Genomic DNA, 21,185 nt, shown 5'->3' on the forward strand with positions numbered 1-21,185 from the left:
CAGACCACTGCTCTTCCTCTTGTGATGGATACCTTGAAGTGAATCCTTCAAAGTACTTTTATCATCACTCTTTCAGAGAAAATCAAACCACAAGTGCTCTGAATTCCATCCTGACCATAGGGAGGCATCAGGCTGCCTGTATACTTGTGACCCTACTTTAGGAGACCACAGGCTATTCCCTCCTCCCCTTGTGAAAGAAAGCCACTTCCACTCCCAGCCCTACGGCCTTTCTTGAAGATAAATCACTTTCTTCCTGAGGCGCTGACAAAAACTATCAGTTGTGTTTCTTTGATTTTACTGCTCTTCTTGGGTTTTATATGTGGGATTTGAATCAGCTATTCACCCAGTGGAATCATATACTGCATCTTGATTCTGTATGTCATGCAGCATTTCAAATACAGCCTGTCTGGGTCATAAATCTACGCACACTGTCAGAAATGCTCAAGGGCTGAACACCTGGCAATTAACAGGCAAAACACATCTACACAGTGCATGTCCTCCTGTCCAATGCTGTCTTCTGGATTGGTGTGCCTTCTCCAGGTCCTTTGAATTTCAAAGCTCTGGGGCCCAGAGAGGTTCTGCCTTCCAGATGTGGACTTAAACATTTCCCTCCATCTCAAAGCAAAAGGCAAGGCTGCAGTATTTGGTCACACAAATGCCATCTTCAGCAAACTTCTGATAGGCCCCCATTAGCTACACTGAAGCCTCTTGAGATTAAAGAAAACAGGTAAAGCTTTTTTCAGTTTTCAGAAACCTGACAATATGGCTGTGCTTGAAAAAGAGCCTCCAGAAGTAATTTTATGGACTTGCTTTTTGTTGGATTAATGCACTAATTTAATTCTTGTGGTAAACACTGGTATTCTGTCACAGGTCTCCACAAGCAGGTTCCTAGATCTGTGTTTAGTCCTAGGTCCTCAAAGCTACACAGTGCCTCACCTGCCACAGGAAGGCAGGCCTGCTTGTAACTGAGGGAGCAAGGAGCTGGGCCCTGCCCAGAACCCCTCTGCTCTCCAGAGTCTCTGTGCGCAACCGGCATGAGCAGATTCAGCTCTGCTCCCTCTGGCGCTGCCCAACATTGACCTCTTCACCAGTCCTCACACGCACCCTCACACTTCAGACGTCCACGGCGGACGCCTCAGCCCAGCTCCGCTGCGCTGGTAGTCTGCAGGTGCTGCCGCTCTCCCAGGCCGCCATCGTTGCCACCCGCCATTCAAGGCGCCAGAAGCCGCTGCGCCGCTAGGCGGCGCAGTGCCTGTGGGGCAGAGCTTGTTGCCGGGCAGCCGGAGACGCGCGCCTCTGATTGGTTGAAGGCGGCAGGTGCGTGATGACGAAGAGGGAATGTGGTTTACGGTTGCCGTACGATACCGCCTCCTCCGCGAAGGCTGTCGGGAAGCGCTGGGCGCCGTTGCCTGGCAACGCACGGACTGGGTTGCGCGGGAGCGCCTGTCCCCGCAGTGCGGGAGCGAAGCGGCTTGCGGAGTCCCGCTCCGGGCCCCCCCTCCCACCCGCACCTCAGGCCTCCGGGCCCGGCCGCTGCGGAGAGAAGATGGCCGGTGTTCCTGTCGTGAGAGACCCCCGCCGATATCCTCAGGGGAGTGCCGCCGGGAACTGTAGGCCTCTTTCTCCTGTACATGTAACCAGGAGGCTTAGCCTCACACTCCCATGAGCGGCAAGTGTGACACCCACATCCCAGTTATAGACACGATCAAGGTGAGGGTGATTACCCTGGTGCTTTCATCTCCTTTGCCCTCGCATATGTAGGCAGCTAGGCTCTCTGCCCCCACCCCCAACTCCCCCTGCCCCAGTGTTTGGGTGCTCCAATTTTCTATGACTTTCAAGCAGTACCTGCTGACTATTTGGAGTCATCTCACCCACAGAAAGAGGTCCTTAACAAAGTAAAATCAATGACTTATTAATCAAGACTCTGACTTTGCAGACATCTTTCCCAGGCCATTCTGTTTCCTCTGGACTGGGCTGTGAGGGGCTTCTCTGTAGTCAGAAGGGACAGAGTTGGAAAATGTACACTTGTAGACTTCATCTTCTTGAAAAGAGAAGAAAGAAGATGTGACATTTAACTACTGCAAAATTAAACAGCAAAATTGTTTGAACTATTCTTGTGGCTTAGCCCTAGCAGGCAGCTGAACCACACAGCCACTTGCTCAGTCCCCCGCAGCGGGATGTGGGAGAGAGTTGGAAGGGTAAAAGTGAGAAAACTCGTGGGTTGAGGTGAAGACAGATTAATAGGGAAAGCAAAATCTGCGTGTGCAAGCAAAGCAAAATAAGGAATTCATTCATTCCTTCCCATCGGCAGGCAGGTGTTCAGCCAGGAACAGGAAAGCAGGCCTCCATCACATGTGATGGTTACTTGGGAAGAAAAACACCACAGCTTCAAATGTCCCCCCCTTTCTCCTTCTTTACCCCAGCTTTTATTGCTGAGTGTGATGCTATATGGTATGGAATATCCCTTTGGTCAGCTGGAGTCAGCTGTCCCAGCTGTGTCCCCTCTCAACCTCTTGTGCACTCTCAACCTGCTCGCTGGTGGAGCAGCATGAGAAAGAGAGAAGGCCTTGACATTGTGCAAGTAATGTTCAGCAATACCTAAAACATCTCTATGTTGTAAACACCATTTTCAGCACAAATCCAAAACACAGCACCATACAAGCTACCGTAAAGAAAATTAACTCTATCCAGCCAAACCCAGTACAACTATGGAGGAAGATAGTATCTAGGCATTTAAAGTTGTACACATTAGATTTGAAGTTGCCAAAACCTCATTATTTTTTCTTTAACAGATAATGTATGTTTGATTTGTAGGTAATGGTGTCTAAGAAGCTCTCCCTGCCATCCTTCTCTCCTTAGTCATCCATGAGTGAGAACTGCAGAAGTGACAAATACTCAAATGAGGAGCTACTTAGTACTATCAATAATGTCAGCAAGCCAAGGGAAAGGCTGGTTTGTATGGCTCCCAAACACACAGCAATGAACCAGGTGCTTTGAGGTTTGTGCATAACACAGAACTACAAGACAGAACAAGGAAGAGACAGCAAGCTGTAAGTGTGGAACCCTCGGTATGTTAAAGGCTTTAATATGTTTTAAAAGATCTGCAGTGGGACCTGCTGCATTTATAGTCTAAAAGTTTAAGACAAATGTCAGAATGATTCTTTTAAAACTGATGGTGACTCACTGGACTACTGAGGAATATTCCCTGCCGAGGTCTGAGTGGGGACGGCCTGGTGCTGCCTACTGGGAGCTTTTCTCTAGTCGCTAACAAAGGTCAGTAGAACTAATGATTTTTTTAATGTATAATATTCAGCAACATGCTGATGTCTTCTTTAGTATTTCTTAACAGAATGTTTTTAATGACTTTATAAGGCATATGTGTGTTAGCTAAGGATTGTTCTAATTTAAAGGAATTTTCAATTGGACCCAGCAAGCTAAGATCAAAAAAGTGTTTGTATTTCAATTTAAATGGTTTCTGATCTTACCTGCCACAAAAGAATATTCCTTGCAGGATACTAAAACCTTGTTTTCCATACAGGCATATGCTCAGCAATAATGTATTGCACATACTACACTTCAATTGCAGTGTATTACTAACGTAGTTACTGACTGAAATGTTGCTGCCCAATCTCAAGATTCATAATAGTTTATATGAATTGCAAACTCTACATTTCTGTTTCATATAGGCAAAAAATCATTGTTGTGTCTGATAAAGGAACAGGGGACCAATAACCTTTACATCACAGCACAAATATTTGCTGCTTGTACTAAGAAACAGTTGCAAACAAGAAGAAGTTATTGCCCTTTATGCACGAGACAGTAGAGGAGGAGGTGATACTCTCTTTGTATAGTGCCTTATACAGGTGTTTATAAGTACAGTGCTCAGAACTGGAAATCTCAGTTCCTGAATCAGTACTTTCTGGAGGTTTAGGAGATCAGATCTGCACAATAATTGAGCATGTTATTTTTATTCTGAAAGTGACTATGGCTAATTAAATGTGTCTCAAGTCTGCAATATTATAGACCTCTGCCAGGGTCTGTTTCTTGCTACTGACACGTTAAGCTGTTTTGTCTGTGTTGATGGGTTGAGAAGTGGCTAGAACAGCTAGCTCAGGAACTTGCAGCACCGGGCTGTGAAAGGTAATGAAGGGCAGATACCATCAAAGGGCTGTGTAAGAGGTAGAAACGACAGTGAACAGACTGTTCTCCTCTTGGTAGACCTGCGTGGTGCAGAAACCTGCAAGACTTCTGCAACTAGTCTCAAAAGCTGCTCTTATGGTAAGGACATTGGATACACAGAAGCATAGGGCAGACCTGGGTTTTTACACTCTCCCAGCTGCCTAAAGTTCTTGGCTTTGGTAATTTTTTTCTGAACCAGATGTCATTTCTGTGTACTTAGTAACCTCTTACAGATTTCTATTCCATAAACTTGTTCAACCTCCCCTTGAACCCATGTAAACTTAGCATCTGCAGTATGTTTTGGCAAATGTTTCCACAGATCTACTTCTTCCTATGTGAAGAACCATATCCTCTCATTCATTTTTAACCAGGCTCTTGCTAGCTACGTGTGACCTTGGAAATAGCTGAACTGTTTTCAAATGAAAATTTCCACAAGTAATTTCACCTTGGGCAAAGAGACAATGTAGCATATGCTCTGACAGAAGCGTACTGTATTAGCTTTGGAAACATTAGTTCACTTGCTAGTACAGTCTAATGGAGTGGCATTAGAAATTCAACTGTAGTAGGTCAGAGGTTAGCAAAGGTTAACTGTCAAAGTGTTTGCCCTAACTCTTGTTTTTCATTCTAAACTTGGATCTGTGCTGCTGCTAGTGTCTGACTTCTAAATCACTTTCACAGCAGTACTCATACAGTGCTACCCCAGCTTAGATATCTCCAAGGGAAAGTTTTTGTCAAACAGGGCTAATGGTAAAGTTACAAGTTAACTGAACCCAAAAGTTTATAATGGAATTACTAAACATCAATTCCAGTTACTTTTTTTTCCTCCATTTATAATGTTTCCTTGGTTATATCTTTTTGTAAACAAATACTCATCCTCTGCTACTAATAAGAATTAATCAAAATGCTGCATATCATTCCTGTGTATTGAACCAGTTTTCCGTTTCTTGTGTTTCTCTGCAAGTTTATGTATTTTGCTTTATTTTTAATGCACAACTGCTAAGAACAAATAGGATAAGACCTCCAACACCTCCTGAACAACCTCATGCTGCTTTAAAGCCAAATGTTTGTAAACCATCTTCCTTTCTCTCTGCTCATGCATTTGAAGATGTGGAAGACGTAACTAAAACTAATATTACTGATCCTTTGAAAATTATTCAAGTTACATGTGAAAATGAAAAACTTATCTTTCTTTATATGACTGATCCAGTCCCTAAATTGTCAATTCAATATAATACATTAATCTGAAGTGAGTTATTTTTTAAAATGTGTTCAGTTTATACATCCCAACTTGTGTTTCTTTCTTGTAGTTCTTAATTGTAAGCACTACTATCCATCCTGTAACTAACTGCCTTGCTAAAAAAGGCATAAATCTTTATGTATGTTTTACTGCTCAGTTAGTTTCTTCATATGTTATTTTAATTCTTTAAAGTTAGGTAATATTATAAAAATACTATTTATTGGGAAAGATTTTATTTTTTTTTTAATACGTATAGTAGCATATGAAGTGAAAGCCAAAACTGCAGTCTTCATAGATAATACAACACAAATTTTGTTATTGTTTGAAGAAATGCATACCTCTTTTTAGGACTTAAACAACACAGGGCCCCATAAAATTGTACTTTAATTAACCTGGCCACAAACTGATAAACTATTGGTCTGCACATCCCCAGACATATGGTGCTATCTAAGTTACAGCCCTGCTGAAGGCCTAGATGTGTTTGAACAGTGTATGGCAAATCCAGAGAAGCAAATAGAAAGTATACATATTCCTTCAATTCAGTTAACTTCTCCCTAAAAAACTGATTGATGTGAGATGAGGAGAAATGTTCATTTATAAGTCTAAAGGCAGAAAGATTAAAGGAAGCCTGGAAACAAAGGAAATAGGTAAAAACAGAGAGGATGAAGTCAGGCCTGCCTATATTATCCTCATGGCAGTAGATACATCCAAAGTCTTTTTTCCTTTCGTCCATTACGCTGTAGTGCTACACATATCAAACACTGAACTTTTTGTATGATACGGAGGTTTCCTCTCTCCAGAAAATTCCAGAGGTGGACTAACATTTTTAAAAATATGATTAGTGAGTTTCCTGTCAGCTGTTGGTGGGGTCTCTGTGATATTGTGCTTTCAGGGCTTTTTTTTGGTGTGTGTTTCCTCTTTTTGTCAAAAGTCAGGTGAAAAATGCTTCTTTCTCTCCCCTCTACCTTACACGACTACTAAAAGAAAATTAACCACACAATCTATCTTCAGGTTTGTGATCTGGGAGATCAGTGCTGCAGGCAGCAAACACCTTTCAGGGGTAAGCCTGGCATCTGCTCAAACTGAGATTCTGGACACTAAAGTCATCATCTGCTAATATGCAGACAGAGGCTCAACTCCGTAGAGTGTTTACAAACATCTGAGAATATTATTGCTATTCTGTCACCCAGATTGCTGCATCTGGCAGGTCCAGACTTATTCCAGTATTATCCACAGAGACTGCATCTTAAGTTCCTCTCTGATGTTGTCCCTAGGGGATTTACAATTTTTGTGGTGGCCTAGTGGATTGGAAAGCCTGCTTGAAATCTTGAAATATATTAGACTTATTTGATATTTTTCCTATTTCATATGAATAGTATGTATATAATTTTTGTATACAGCTTATGTAACTTCTATTGCATGCATTTTAATGAGTGGTATTGTATTTGGTTTACAGGGGTTGGTAGCAAGGGGTGGATGCAGGGGGACCTCTGTGAGGAGAGGGCAGGGCTGCCCTGTGCTGGACGCCACTGGTTCCAGCTGGCTCAAATGGACCCACCGCAGGGCACAGCTGAGTCCCGCAGCCAAGGTGGTGGTGCCTTGGGGAAAGTGTATTTAAGAAAAGTAAAAAATGACACAAAGGCAGAGGAGGAATGGAAAAAAAGAAGTGTGAGAAGCTCCAGTGTGAACAGCAAGGTCGGGATAGGAGGAGGGAGATGAGATGCTCGAGGCGCCCAAGCAGAGGTTACCCTGCAGCCCATGCAGGACCATTAGGGAACAGATATTCACACTGCAGTCCATGGAGGACCCCACACGGCAGCAGGTGGACATGCCCTGAAGGAAGCTGCAGCCCGTGGAGAGCCCACAGGCTCTCTCAGAGCAAGTATATCCTGAAGGATTGCAGCCTGTGGAGAGAATCTGGCACTGGAGCAGTCTGTTCCTGAAGGACTGTGCCCCATGGAAAGAACCCACACTGGAGCAGTTCTTGAAGAACTGTATCCATGGGAGGGACCCCATGCTGGAGAAGGGGAAAAGTGTGAGGTGGAAGGAGTGGCAGAGAGGAGCTGTTACAGACTGACCACAAGCCCCATTCCCCATCCTCCTGTGTCGCTCATGGGGAAGAGGTAGAGGAGTTGGGAATGAAGGCGTGAACGGGAGGAGGTAGAGGAGCTGGGAACAAAGGAGTGAAGTTGAGCCTGTGGAAGGGGTAGCAGGTTGCTTTATTTTTTTTTTCTTCGTTTCTCAATACCCAAATCTATTTTAATTGGCAATAAATTAAATTAATTTTCTCCAGGTCAAGTCTGTTTTGCCTGTGGTGGTAACTGGTAAGGAATCTCCCTGTCTTTGTCTCAACTCACAAGCTTCTTCATCCTATTCTAAAAAATACATATTTCTAAAAGTGTAGCTTTATCTTGATAAATTGCATTTATTAACTGGCAGCCCTTGTAACCAGCACTGCTAAACATTCAAAATATGTGACACCAAATCAGTGACATGGGACTTTGTCATACTGAAAAAGGTTACATGTGCATCTTGGAGGAACTTGGAGGTTCTGAGCTCAGACGGCTGGTGGAGGTAATTGCTTGCCACTGCTCAAAGCTCTGGCATTTTCTGTTTGTTCTGTTAGCGTTTTGGTATCGCAGTTCCTTAAGTGCACTACTGCTTTCAGGACACAATCTGTGTATGAGAATCTAGAGAGCTTGCAAAAGAAGTTGTTGGAAGTGCTCATGAGGCTGCTAAGGCTGAATTCAGATTCACTTCTGATGATTACATGTGTGGAAGAGAGATTACAGGTGTAAAAGGCGGCTGAACATGGTGGAAGTGGCTCCTGCTCAGATACAGCTTTCCAGTACACTTTTTCTTTTTCACAACTAACTCAACATTCTCTGGAAAGTCTCATTTTCCAGTTACCCAGCTAGTGATTTTATAATTTTGTAAAGCAATACATTTAGCTGAATATGCCCAAAGAACTACATTCTTGGAGAAGAGAATAATAGCAGTTGTGAGTGCTTGTTTGAAGAGGCACCTTTTGCCCTTCTCTTTCATCAAAGAGGTTCTGCAGTACTGCTGCTATAGGATATGTTGGAAAGTTCTTTTGCTGGCTTGTGTATCAGTTAAATTTAGGAAGTGGGAATGGTATAAAGCTGCATTTCTTCACTCCCTTTTTTTTTTTAATTGGAGCTATCTTGACCTCATTGTCAAATGCTATCTGAAAGTCTGTACTACAGACTTCAAATTCTGTGCCTGTACATGTTTTTCTGGTTTTGAATTGTCTTCTATTTTTAATTTGTTTGTAAATATACTGTCTGGGAAAGGCAGAAGATGTCCTCTCCAAAATAAATTGTGACTGCAGATTGTAGTCACTGCAGGATCACCTGACATCCATCAGAGAGCCTAAGCAATGTGAAGTCTTGCTGTTCTCTGGAGGAGTCATAAAGGGCTGGGAACTGTGTCATGGGGAGAGCCATAGAATTCCTTGTACATGCTTCAAGGTCCTATAATACTGTGGTTTTGCATAAATCACAAAAATTGGTGGTTTGTTTCTAATTAAACCCAGAAATGTTTGAGTGGTAAGGTTGTGTATTTTAATGTTTGCAGTATTTTTATTAACAGACTTTTTTATTTCCCATATTGAACAGGCATTAACTGATGTCCATGCTCCCAACTGTGTAAAAAACCATTGCAAGGAATCAGCTGTGAAAATTATCTACACAGAGCAGGCCATCAAAAGATCTTGTTGCAGGAGGTTAACCTGGGTTAGTGCTTGCTGCTCTTCTTAGAAAAAGCTATTTTTATACATTCTTCTTAATTATTTCATTACTGTTAAAGCATAAACATAGTGTTCTTTATAAATTGCATAATAGTAACTGTTGAGCTGATTAATTCTCTAAGCTCTGAGCTAATTAATTATGTAAATAAAACCTGTATAGTAGGTCAAACCACACACCGATTTAGTCTCTGAAAGGACTGAATATTAAATACTTCAGAATGTCTGTGTGTTTTAGATTTATCAAATAGCATCAAGATTCTCTCATAGTATTTTTAATCAGTTCTTCAAACCTGATGTAGATGAGAGAAAAACTACGCCCTGATCCCCTCAGTTAAGAAACAAGATCCTAAAATACATTGACGTTGTTAGATGAGCTCATAGCTGCGAAGGCATGGTTTTTGCTTTATTCCTTCATTTTATCATAACATTCTGTATGTGTATTATATTATTATTTACATTAGATTTTAAATGTCCAAATGAGTTCTGCAATTAAATTTGCTCCAGTCCCTGTTTTAATTAGAGCTGGGAAAGGAAACTAAGTATTTTTATGGTTATAAGTCTGTGCATAACTATATTGAAGACTGCACTAGGTTTCTTCAAGAAACACAATTCTAAGTGGTCTTGTAAAAACTATAGTGAGATCCTGTTCTTCACTCACAAAGTTTACAGTCATGGTCTGGGCTAACCATGACTTTCAGGTCCTCTGGTTCTGAGCTTCACTAAGAGATAGACACATTTATGGTATGAGTTAAACCTTACTATAGATCTGAATGACAGCATATTTGGTGGGCAGCCCTGTGAGTGGCAGCATGGCCTGGAAACTTTGCAAAGCCATGACCCTGACCATGGCATTCCTTGTATCTATGGCCGCACAGCACTGAGTCCTCTTAGTGCACACTCACCCTCCGAATTGCAGAGGTCCTTCAGAAGTAGCATTATGCCTGTCTTCTGCCTGTACCAGTGGTCAGAATCATCCTCTTCCTGGAGATGAAGCTTTCAGAGCCTCTGCTTGTGGTAGAGAGGTACCAGAATAAGGCTGAAGATCTTATTCTATGATTATCTGATGAGAGTGCTGAAACTCCAAAAATGAGATTCAGACTGCTTAAAGCTTCTCTGTGCCTGAGATTTTCTATTGCCTATGCCTCTGAAGCCTAAAACCAACCCGAATGAAGTGTAGTCAGTGGAAAATCAATGACTGACTGCCCATGAGGCTGGTGCCTAAATTAAGTAGTCCTAGCACTTGAATATCTTGGTGATTCTTGTACTTTCTCCCTTGTTTCCTCCCTTTCTTCATTCGTACCTCTAGTCCTAGGGTGCATAATAAATTATGTTAATTTTCATGTCATTTAGTTTTGTTCTCTATTATGTCAGACTATTTATCATCCTCCAAATCCTCTTGGGGATTTCTCTCTACCTCATGCTTTTAGACATTTTTGTAATCTTGCATGTGAGGGCAGTGTCATAGTTTTGCCATTGGTTTGTGTATCCTGTAATTTATTTAATTAATCCTGTAATAATCCTGTAATATCCTATATATTTCAGCATTGTTGAAATCCTGAATCTTTCTATCATATAGTTTTTAACAATGCCAGGATTGTGTGTTATGTCTGTTTGTGCCTATACAAGTTGTCTAACATGCTCTCAGTCTTATGCTACCACTATAAATAGTAGTGATTAGGTTAATGTAATCTTTTTAATAAAAAATATTTTGAAAGTCATTCAAAGCTCAGGAAGGATAGGTCATTTGGCATCTATTTAATGTAATGATGGTGTTATGTCTTTGGTACAGGAAGTCCAAAGCACTGGGAGGATATCACAGAATAATAAAAACAACTTTCCTTCAGTTTTATTCTGTATCCATGAATGTTTAGTGCTGGAGATAATATCCAAAGGGATCTTTCACCTTAGCGAATTATTGGGTTGCTTATATGTTTACCATTTACAGCTGGCTAATCACTAATGGGAGAACCAGGGAACTTTTTATGCCCTAGTGGAAAATTCAGGCTCTGGGAGGTTTGGAAGACCTTCGCCTGCCTACGCTTTTTCTTCAAAAGCACATTTACCAGTCCAGTTCTGGAGGTCCTTTATGCACAAGTTATACATTAAAACTGCCATCATCTACTTTTAGGAACAAAATTAATTTATCTAGTTTTGAAGATGCTCAGCACTGTATGACCCCAAATAGTGCTATGAAGGACAGACCTTTATCTTGTCCCTGCTGGGCTTCAGAGGCTACATATTTTTCTGTCTGTTTTTGTCAGTAGTACCCATTTGGATGAACACTTCAGAGAGGGCCTGAGAGATTGTCTCCCCATGGAATGGGATAGAGGGAAATGAAACTATCTGTCCCATTTTTAGTGTCGATTTAAGTCTTCCAGTGTTTGAAGAACTCTTGAAAACATCACTGCATGACAGTGAAGGTCCATTACAGATTCAATTTCTTCTTCATTTGGAGGGGTTCAAGCATTAATTGGCAAGAGACAAGAGTATGACTGCTCAGTAGAATATTTAGAGGATTTTCCTGTGAAGAGTGGGGACCTGCATGGATGAGAACCTGTTGACTTAAATAGGACAGGGCTCTTCAATGCAGTTTCACAAATAGCTTAAGCCAATGTAAGTCCAAGCTGGGGCCTAAATGAGTGAGTGTCCTGCTTATAACTGTTCTGTCCCATTGGCCCCTTACAGACCTGTGGCACAAATAGACCAGGCCAGAGGTGTGAGTAGGTGAAAATTAGTTTACTGCTATTGTGATTAATTACAGAGGCTAAAATAGAAATTCCTAGTAGACATTCATTTAGCCTCAACCAAACAGTGTAGTTGTCTCTTTTTATGGTAAGACGTGGAATGGAGTGTTCCAAATGGAGATGTAAAATGGAGTGTTCCAAAGCTGATGTTGAAAGGGCACTTTTTTGGGTTATAAAGCCTTTTTGAATGGAAAGAATGGGCATATATAGGAAAGAAATTTGGAAGACAGGTAACTGAATGTGGTTAATGGCATTTACAAATGCCATTAACTCTAGAATGCTTAGATTCTAGATCCTCACTGTATCCCTACTGAAGCTAAAATCCCTTTAGTATAGAACAATAGTTTGGTGTAGCAAGATGTGAATGAGTATTTCAACATCACCCCATTAGAAATATAATATATAGCTTTCTACCAGCTGCTGACATTATAGGTTGGAACACTGAAGAAAAAATAGATGTTGAGGGGAAAAAAAGGTAATATAATTTCTGCAGAATTAAAGGTCAAAGTTTTTAAATAAGAGCATTTAAATTTAGTCACCTAGTTCTATGATGAGGCATCTTAAAGAGAACATGACTTTCAAAAGTGCTGAATCTCACCAGAAGTGTGTGTATCACCAAACCTAGTCTAGACAAGGTAGGACATGTTCATCTCTTCACACTGCCACCTTCAAAAATTAATATGAAGATTAATCTTTGCTAAGAAAATTTACTTCCCAGAAACTTGCTAAGAAGTAGGCTGTATTGATTAATATGCTTGTAGATAAAAATTTTGCTAGTGTGGTTACTGAAATATTACTGTTAAGAGCTATTGTTCACTTGCATGAGTATTTGCTCTAGTGCTGACATCAAAGCAAATGAACAGGAGTGATTAGCCTGTGTACAAGCCTTGAGACTTAATTAATTCACATTTGAAATCTTACTTTCTCTCCTGATTTTGCTGTCACATCTGAAGGCAATATGTGCCAAGTAGAGATTTGCTAAAAAGTGTGTTAAGCTCCTAGAACTGGAACATTCCCTCTGTACCTGGACTGAAATGCCATTTTATCCAAGAAATTTCTCTTCTAATTATTTTGCTTTGTGACCTATCTGTCACAATCTTTTCTGGACAACCCTTGGTATGGTACCAAGGAGCAAAAAGACTCACTTGTACTCGCTTGTGAGAAGTAAGTCTCTGGATGGCAGCAAAGCATAGCAAAATTGCTGCTGTGTCATAAGTATAATCTCCTGAAGCTGATTTTGAGCTGATTTAGCACATATGTGATTCCTTTGGCCACAGTGGAGCTGCTCTTTATTTCTTCCTCTTTAACTGACATCTGATGCACATCTCCTGAAGTTTGTCCATAGAAACAAACTTAGAAACAGGTGGAAATTTTGCTGCTGACTTCTGTGGGATTGTACCATCAGCATTTAGTTTGCACTAGGCTTTTATTCCTTTGTTTACACCTTAAAAATATGCTCAAAACCATATATAGAAAGTGATTTTTCATAGAAGATTAACTAAATATTTATCATTTAACATCTTCCCTTCTTGGATCTTACAGCCATTTTTCAAGTGTGACTTTTACTTCCCACTTCTGGGCCTGCAGACAACTGCTTCCTAGTCAGCAGCAGAGGATTGCACATAAGCGCCGTTGAAGAGCTCTTATTTACGAGGTGGTACATATGCTTCCTTGAGATATGTCATCTTAATATGTCCCATGATCTGCTCTTCTTCCCTGTTATCACAGTTTGAGAAGGACGTGGAGGCCTGCTGGGGAAGCTATCCTCTTTACCCTGTTGAAGGAGAAGAAGAAGTAATGCTCGATGGAGGTCAGCTCAGATGTGTTCCCCTGGTGAGCATGCCTGGCTGGCAAGCAGCGGCAGAGCATCAGAACTCATGTAATTCCATCACTGGGGAGTTGGTGAGAGATTTCCACTTATGTTAACAATCTCTTGGACTTGGGGGCTTATGCTTTCAGTAACAACCTTTTTGGATGAATTCTGGTTTTATATTTTTTTTTCTGTAAAGATTTTATGTATACCTATTAGAAATTCTTTATCTTTGATACTTTAAATAAGCAATTATATTGACATATCCCCAGTCTAAAGTTTACTTGTCCGTCTAAATTCATCTTGTCAGTAGACAATTACTGGTAGTTCTTTACAAATATGCTACCTCTGTCCCCAGATTTTTAGTATGGTTTTCTTACCTAAAATTTTTCATTTTTTTTATTTCATAAATACATAATAACAGTAAAAAAACCCTTGAAAGAAAGAGATCTACCCTCATGCTTCGAGATATCAACCGATCAGTAGTTTCCTCAGGTAATGCTGAAGATTACTTTAAGAGTAGGTTACTCCAGAGTATATTTTCAATGTTACTTTCCTCTTCTTTTCAAATATGGAATAAAGGTCAGTGCTGCAGAAAGAAAGGTATTAGAAATTAATTGCTAATCTGAAATGGTAAAACAGGCTCATATGTGCTTATGATAAAATGATTGTGAAACCAAATTGTGTCTGGAATTCCTCTCTTCAGAATTGCTTAGAGCTGTGTCTACATAATATAGTTCATTTTTACTTCATGCATTTTATATTGCATGATAAAAATTCACTAAGTAACTACCCTTCAGTCACCCAGTGGGAAATCAGCTTCCAAAGTCTCTCACATATGGAAAGCCCATAGCAGATCTCTTCATAATAGGATACATTTTCTCATGAAATTAATACATTTCTAGCATAACAGTTGCATAATGGAACATCCTATAGCTCCTTTTTTTGCATTATTTTTCTGTATATGGCTTTACCTTGCTCTGAACTTGGGAACTGAGATTATCTTTTTTGGTGTGCTTGCTTGTTTGCATGCTGCAAGGGAATACCAGGCTAAATGATCATTAGTACTGCAAGAAGCATAAAATTACTTTTGCCAAACTGAACACCAGTGTTGTATAACAAAGAATAAAACTGCAACCTGACATTTCACCAGCATTTATTATATAAACAACTTTAATAATAAAAAAGAACTGCAAAAAGTGTAACTGAGCTCAGCTTTCCTCATGCTTTTATAGTGACTCTTGAACTCTTTGCTTTGTTTGTGATGCATTATCACAAAAGGATGGTTTTGATGCTGATTCATGCAGTACCCTGCCATACCTCTTTCTTCTGGGGAAAAAAGGACAACTGCAATAATGCCATTGTGAATGGGAAAAAAGAGAGAATAAACTTTTTTTTCTTTTCCTGTAAATACCAAGATAATCTTCTTCAAGACTACAAAAGCTAACAGACATTCCTTCTATCAGCCTTCCCATATTGAGAAGATGGTGAGAAACAATTCTTTGCATTGCTAAGGAAAAGATAAGAAGAAATCAGCTTAATTAGCAAAAAGGAAGAGTTAGTTAGAATACTAAGAAAAAAGTCTTCTTTACGGAGAGGGTGATGAAATTCCACCCAGGAAAGTGTGGAATTTTCCTTCTTCTAATTTTTTTGTTATTTTTGTTGTTGTTACCGTTATTAATTATTAATGATAATAATAATAATAATGAATAAATGTTGTAATTGTTATGAATAACAACAATTCATACCAACAACAATAACATATTAGACAAATGTCTGTTTGGAAGGTCTAGCTTTTCTTGGCTTTCTTCAGAGCATGTTTTGGTTGGGTGATTTCTATAGCCCTGTGTTTCTGTTTCAAACTACACAGGAAGTGTATGTCAGAAGTTTTTCTGCCTGCATGTGGGCTCAGGTTCTCCAGCTACATGAAGTTTCTGAAGAGTTTTAACATGAATCCTGTGCCAGTGCTGAGTGTTTGTGAGGTAATACAAGTCCCTACCTGTGTAAAGGGATGACCATTTGCTGCTGAGGCTGCCCTGCAGCTGGAGTCTTTGCATTTGTTGTGAAGATTTTGGTATGCTGCTCACACGGACAGGAAAGCTGGACAACTCTGTTGTATGATGTTGCTACTGGGCAGAATGTAGCTTAGATTCTAAATCAAAGGGTGCACTAACTGTGGGTTTCTAAGCTTTAGCTTATGTGATTTCCTTTCGCATTTTTCCACAGCTCAAAGCTACTTACATTTTTCAATCTTGTGGTTTTATTTGTTCATTTTTTAGTAAGTCACAATACCCTGTTATATGATTTATCATTAACTATTTGTTTCCATTTTCTACTTTAATTACAGGTTGATGTGATTCTTCACTTGGGAATAAAAATAAAATTAAAATTAAGAAAATGAAATAAATAATTTCTGTACCTCTGTGACATGTTCAGTAGCACACAATTCTTTGCGCATATGTCAAAAGAATTGACCTGCCCAAATTTCTCATACTTCATATTGTGTCTTGATTCAAGATGTAATGGGATGCATTAGAGACAGCATGTGCAGAGCTGAAACTGAAACAGCTGCTTTTGGATTCTGTTGCTAAATGGGAAGCACTTCAAATAGAAAAGACATAAGTCAATTAAATACACTGATTCTTGAGTGAAATACTGTTCAACAATGTATAATAAAGTCAGTAGTATGAAATGATGTTCTATTATATGTATAAAATTGAAAAGCAGATATCTTTTTCTCAAAAAATGTCATTAAAGATTTTACATCACTAAGCCAAATAGAGGTTACCTTTCGAGGTAATGCTGCTTAGATTTCTCTCTGAGCTAACTGATGTTCCTAAACCATGCTTAGTACCATAGAATATTTTAGGCCTGAGTAATGGAGGTTACTCTGTGAGGGTCCAGCCCGTCACTCCAAGCAGGGCCAGCTTTGAAGGTAGATAAGGTTGCTTAGGGATTTCTCAAAGTTTTGAATATTTTGAGGGATGGAGGTCCACAGCCTCTCTGGTGCACTATTGCAATGTTTGTATATGCTGGCCATGAAAGATTTTTTTGTAATACCTTATTATAATTCACTTTTTTGCAGTTGTGCCTCTTATCCTTGTCCTTTTGCTGTGCCCCTCTACAGTGAGACTTTATACTTTCCTATTAGACAGCAGAAGAGAGTCAGAAGATCTCTCCTTTGCCTTCTCTTCTCCAGGCTGACCAAACCCAGTTCTCTCAGCTTTTCCTCATGTGTCGTGAGTGCTCCAGCCCCATCATGCTGTTGACCTCCACTGGGCTATCTCCAATATGTAAAATTTGACTTGTATTGAGGAGGCCCAGACTGGAAACAGTCATCCAGATGTGGTCTCGCATTAATGGAGCAGAAGAATCACTTCCTTTGCACAGCTGCCTGCAGTCTTGCTAACACAGCCCAATATGCAGTTAATTTTTACTGTTGAAAGGGCACATTGCTGACTCATGCACAATTTGTTGTCCACCATGACCCCTAGATTCTTTTCTGCAGATATTCTTTTTAAAAACTCAGTGTACAGCCAGTCCTTTTGCATGAGATACTGTCTCTCACATGCAGGATTTATCATTTGCATTTGTTGAACTTCAGAGCTTGCTGTCAGTCCATCTGTCCGGCCTGTCAGGATCCATCTAAAATGCAGCTGTGCCTTCCAGTGTATCAACTACTCCCCTTACAATTAGGTGCCATCCACAAACTGGATGTACTTTCCCATCATCCTAGTCATTAATAAAGACATTAAACTATTCATCCCCATATAAAACTTCACATATAGATTGCTGTAAACTGAGTGTTATAGAGAAGTAGTATTTATTCCAGCTGTTTAGATTGTACGTTCAGCCTGTCAGTCCAGTGTTTCTTGATACTTCAGTGCTTCATACTCATGGGGGGTGGGGGGGGGGGGAAATGCACGAAACCTGTAGGGTTTGTTTCACTTTCCTAAGGGCATCTTTCTTTTGCTTGTATTCCAAAGTAAAGAGTTGTTCCATTTACAATACCTTCTGGCTCCCTCCTTTTGTCCCATTATCTATTTTGACAGACAATGAGCCCTGGGGAACACCCCTTGTGACCAGCCGCCAACTGGATTTAACTCCATTCACCACAACTCTTTGGGCCCGGCCATCCCACCAGTTTTTTACCCAGCGAAGACTACACCTGTCAAAGCCATGAGCAGCCAGTTTCTGCAGGAAAATGATGTGGGAAACGGTGTCAAAGGCTTTATGAAAGTCTAGGTAGAAAACATCCACAGCCTTTCCCTCATCCACTAGGTGGGTCACCTCCTCATAGGAGGAGATCAGGTTAGTCAAGCAGGACCTGCCTTTCATAAACCCATGCTGACTGGGCCTGATCACCTGGTTGTCCTGTACGTGCTGGATGATGGCACTCAAGATGATCTGCTCCATAACCTTCCCCAGCAGCAAGGTCAGACTGACAGGCCTGTATAATAACATAGTGCCACAGCTCAAAACAGGGGTAGAAAAGATGCAAGAAAAGTAAAAATGAAAATAATTGTGGAGAGCGGGGAACTTGCCAACTTGTCACATTTTGAAAGCCAAGTTTTTTCTAATTTTAGTCCAAAATGTAAAAAAAAAACCCAAACAAAAACTCTCAAACCACCTACCCATAAGAAAAAAAAAAAACAAAACCAAAACCAAATCAAAACCAAACACAAAAAGACTTCCAACAACACACACCTTGTTCAGTTTCCCCCAAACCCACAATCTTTTAAAATTAGATCTACTCTCAGTTCTCAATGCCTTTTTAAAGGTCTGAGTTTTCTAGGTGGTCAAGGCTGTAAGCAAAGCTGTATTTATCTGTTGTTTTACTCTTCCAGGTGCCAGTTATTACAGACATGAGAAAGCCCTTTTTGGAAATCAAGACATTGTGCAGTTTTTAGACAAATAGTTCATGCTGCTTTGACTGATGAGAAAAAAAAATCACTATCCTTAGCTCAACTTGTTAGGCTCAATGCTGTCAAATCTGCTTAGTAAATTCAGGATGTTTCTGGGGAAGCATCTGGCAAAGCTTCTCTGCAGTCAGTTCTCAAAAAGGTACTTTTAGCAGAGAGATCTTTGGTTTTGATCTTTGTGGTTTTCACAGTTCTGGATCATAAAATATTAATACTACATTGATATTGTGATTTTTATAGCTGAATAAATAGAAAGCAAAAAAACACTTTCTGTTATTGTACGTGAAGCTGTTATGAGGGAAATTTACAGAGAGCGCTATTACAGTTCTGTTTTAATCTGTAGTTGCACAGTGTTACTCTAATTAGCAGTTACTAATTAGAGCAATTTTTTGCAGATGCTAGAGCAACAGGACACCTACAGTACCTCTAAGTCTAAGTCTAAATCACAGTTGTGTTTTGGACTGGGAAGTTCCTATATGAGTTGACATAATTGCAAGTAGACAAAAGCAAGACACATGCAATTTCTTTTGCTTTGCCAATGAGAAAACAATGTGGTGCTTACTCAGTTAAAGAGAACAAAAGGAGCTATAATTTTCCACTGTGTGTTCTGACAAAAGAAAATGGAAAAAAATAGCAATCTTTTTAGTGTCAGTTTAGATAAAAAGGAATTGTTTCAGTCATCAAAAGATTTTGTTACTTATATATAATTTGTAAAACATTTCAAGACTATAAAAAATTTGAGTTCCTATAGTTTTCTCAACTAGGTGGAACATTCTCTTGGAAAGCAACGGAATTTATTGTTCATCCTCACCATCATTCTGGAGATGTATTTATCTTTGATGCCACAGGCAATATTCAAGTATGTAAATGCTTTTAATTATAAATGTCATTCAGAGTAGGACAGGTGAAAATAACAGCAGTAATTATAACATGGTAGCATAGCAGTAATTATGAAATGGTAACATAGTAGTAATTATAACATGGTAGCATAATCCAGTAACAACATGTTAGCAAAAATTTTCTTATATTAAAAATGTCACATACAAAATCTAAATGCAGGGGTTCCTCATAACCATATGATAACAAAATATTTTCTTAAGGCAAAACTTATTTTCATAGTTGTCCCACTGTTTCATTAACAGTTGTGGTGCTTATCACAATATGACATTTTTCTCAGTTAAACAGAAACACAATGACTAGCACGTTATGTTCGCGCTAAGAGAAGGAAGCAACCGTTTGCTGGCTCGGAGCCCTGTCTGAGAAAGCTGAGTTCAGTCCTGTGCAGACAGACCCTGATACAGGCCACCTGTAGGTACTTACTTCCATCCTGGCAGAGTCATTCAAAGGCCTGGAAGCAGATCTGCTATTTCTCCTTCTTGTTGATTCCTGATAAAGGTTGAGGATCTTGGAATGAAATTGTGAACTGTTTACTGCTTCCTTAAGGTTACTCTTGATAACAGCACTATTAAAATAGCAACTATAGCCTCCTCAGGATATATGGGTCCTCTTAAAGCACATGTAAATGAATGGCAGAAACAACTCTTATCTTTTACATCACTGGTGAGTAGCAAATTCTCTGATATGGTTTTACAGCTAGGCTCTACGTCATAAGAAACCTGTTCATCTCAGGAAAGTAAATCATCATTTAAAGCTAGTCATTGGCTTTATATGAAATAATGATGGGATTATTGATGGTTAAATTTTATCTTAAGAAGGTTCCTTACCTGGCAAACAAATGGCTCTGGAAACTTTTCATACGTGCTGTGGAGGCATGGAAATATCGTGCACTTGTCTTTTCAGATGCTGGAGTTGATAGGTAGGTTTGCCTGCCCAGTTAGATACAGTATGTAAGTATTTCAAGTATGCAGTGTCTTAATGCACAAATGGTTGGAAATACTTCATATTATGAAGAACTAAGTACTTCGTGGTACAGATGCTTCTCAAATGTAGGATTCGCAGAAAGTAAGTGGTTTGAATGCATGTTGTTTATAAGAGAGTGGTGAAGTGAGACATCTGGAGGTAGAAAAATATTCTGCTGTGCAAGAAAATTCCTCAAATGGGACAGCATACAAAGACTTTGTGTTTGGAATAATAAAACAATTTTGTGAATCTGAATTTTGCAACACCCTTTGCTGCAATTGGAAATAACAGCGACAGAATAAATATTGAAAAGGATAATAATAATAATTTTTTTAAAGTAGGAAAATGCAAATAATTATTTTTAAACTATAAACTCTCCCACCAGTATTAGTTACCTAGCTGTCATAAATATTGCATAGAACTTATGCTTAATAGTAGAAATACAAAAATCAGGTTCTATTTTCAGTTATCTTCTTTGTAAGACTGAAGCCTGGGAAATAATTGCCGATTTTTTTTCCCTTTTTTTATCCTTCTGTAGGAAGAGTGGTAGAGATGTCAGCAAAATTGGCTCTACTTAGAAAGCATTTTTAATGCTCCTGATATTCAAAGACATCTTCCTGGCAAGGCAAAAATGTTCTTACATGTGGATAAGTCTTGGAAGGAA

The 21,185-nt window shown here is 39.7% G+C and overlaps 1 pseudogene; it reads left to right on the forward strand.

The window, feature by feature from the left end:
- The first annotated feature begins 1,324 nt into the window (after window positions 1-1,324).
- Window positions 1,325-21,185, forward strand: part of LOC142402801 (dynein axonemal heavy chain 6-like) — a 55,472-nt pseudogene continuing 35,611 nt past the window's right edge.

The sequence above is a fragment of the Mycteria americana genome, chromosome Z, assembly GCF_035582795.1.
Source record: "Mycteria americana isolate JAX WOST 10 ecotype Jacksonville Zoo and Gardens chromosome Z, USCA_MyAme_1.0, whole genome shotgun sequence".
NCBI lineage: Eukaryota > Metazoa > Chordata > Aves > Ciconiiformes > Ciconiidae > Mycteria > Mycteria americana.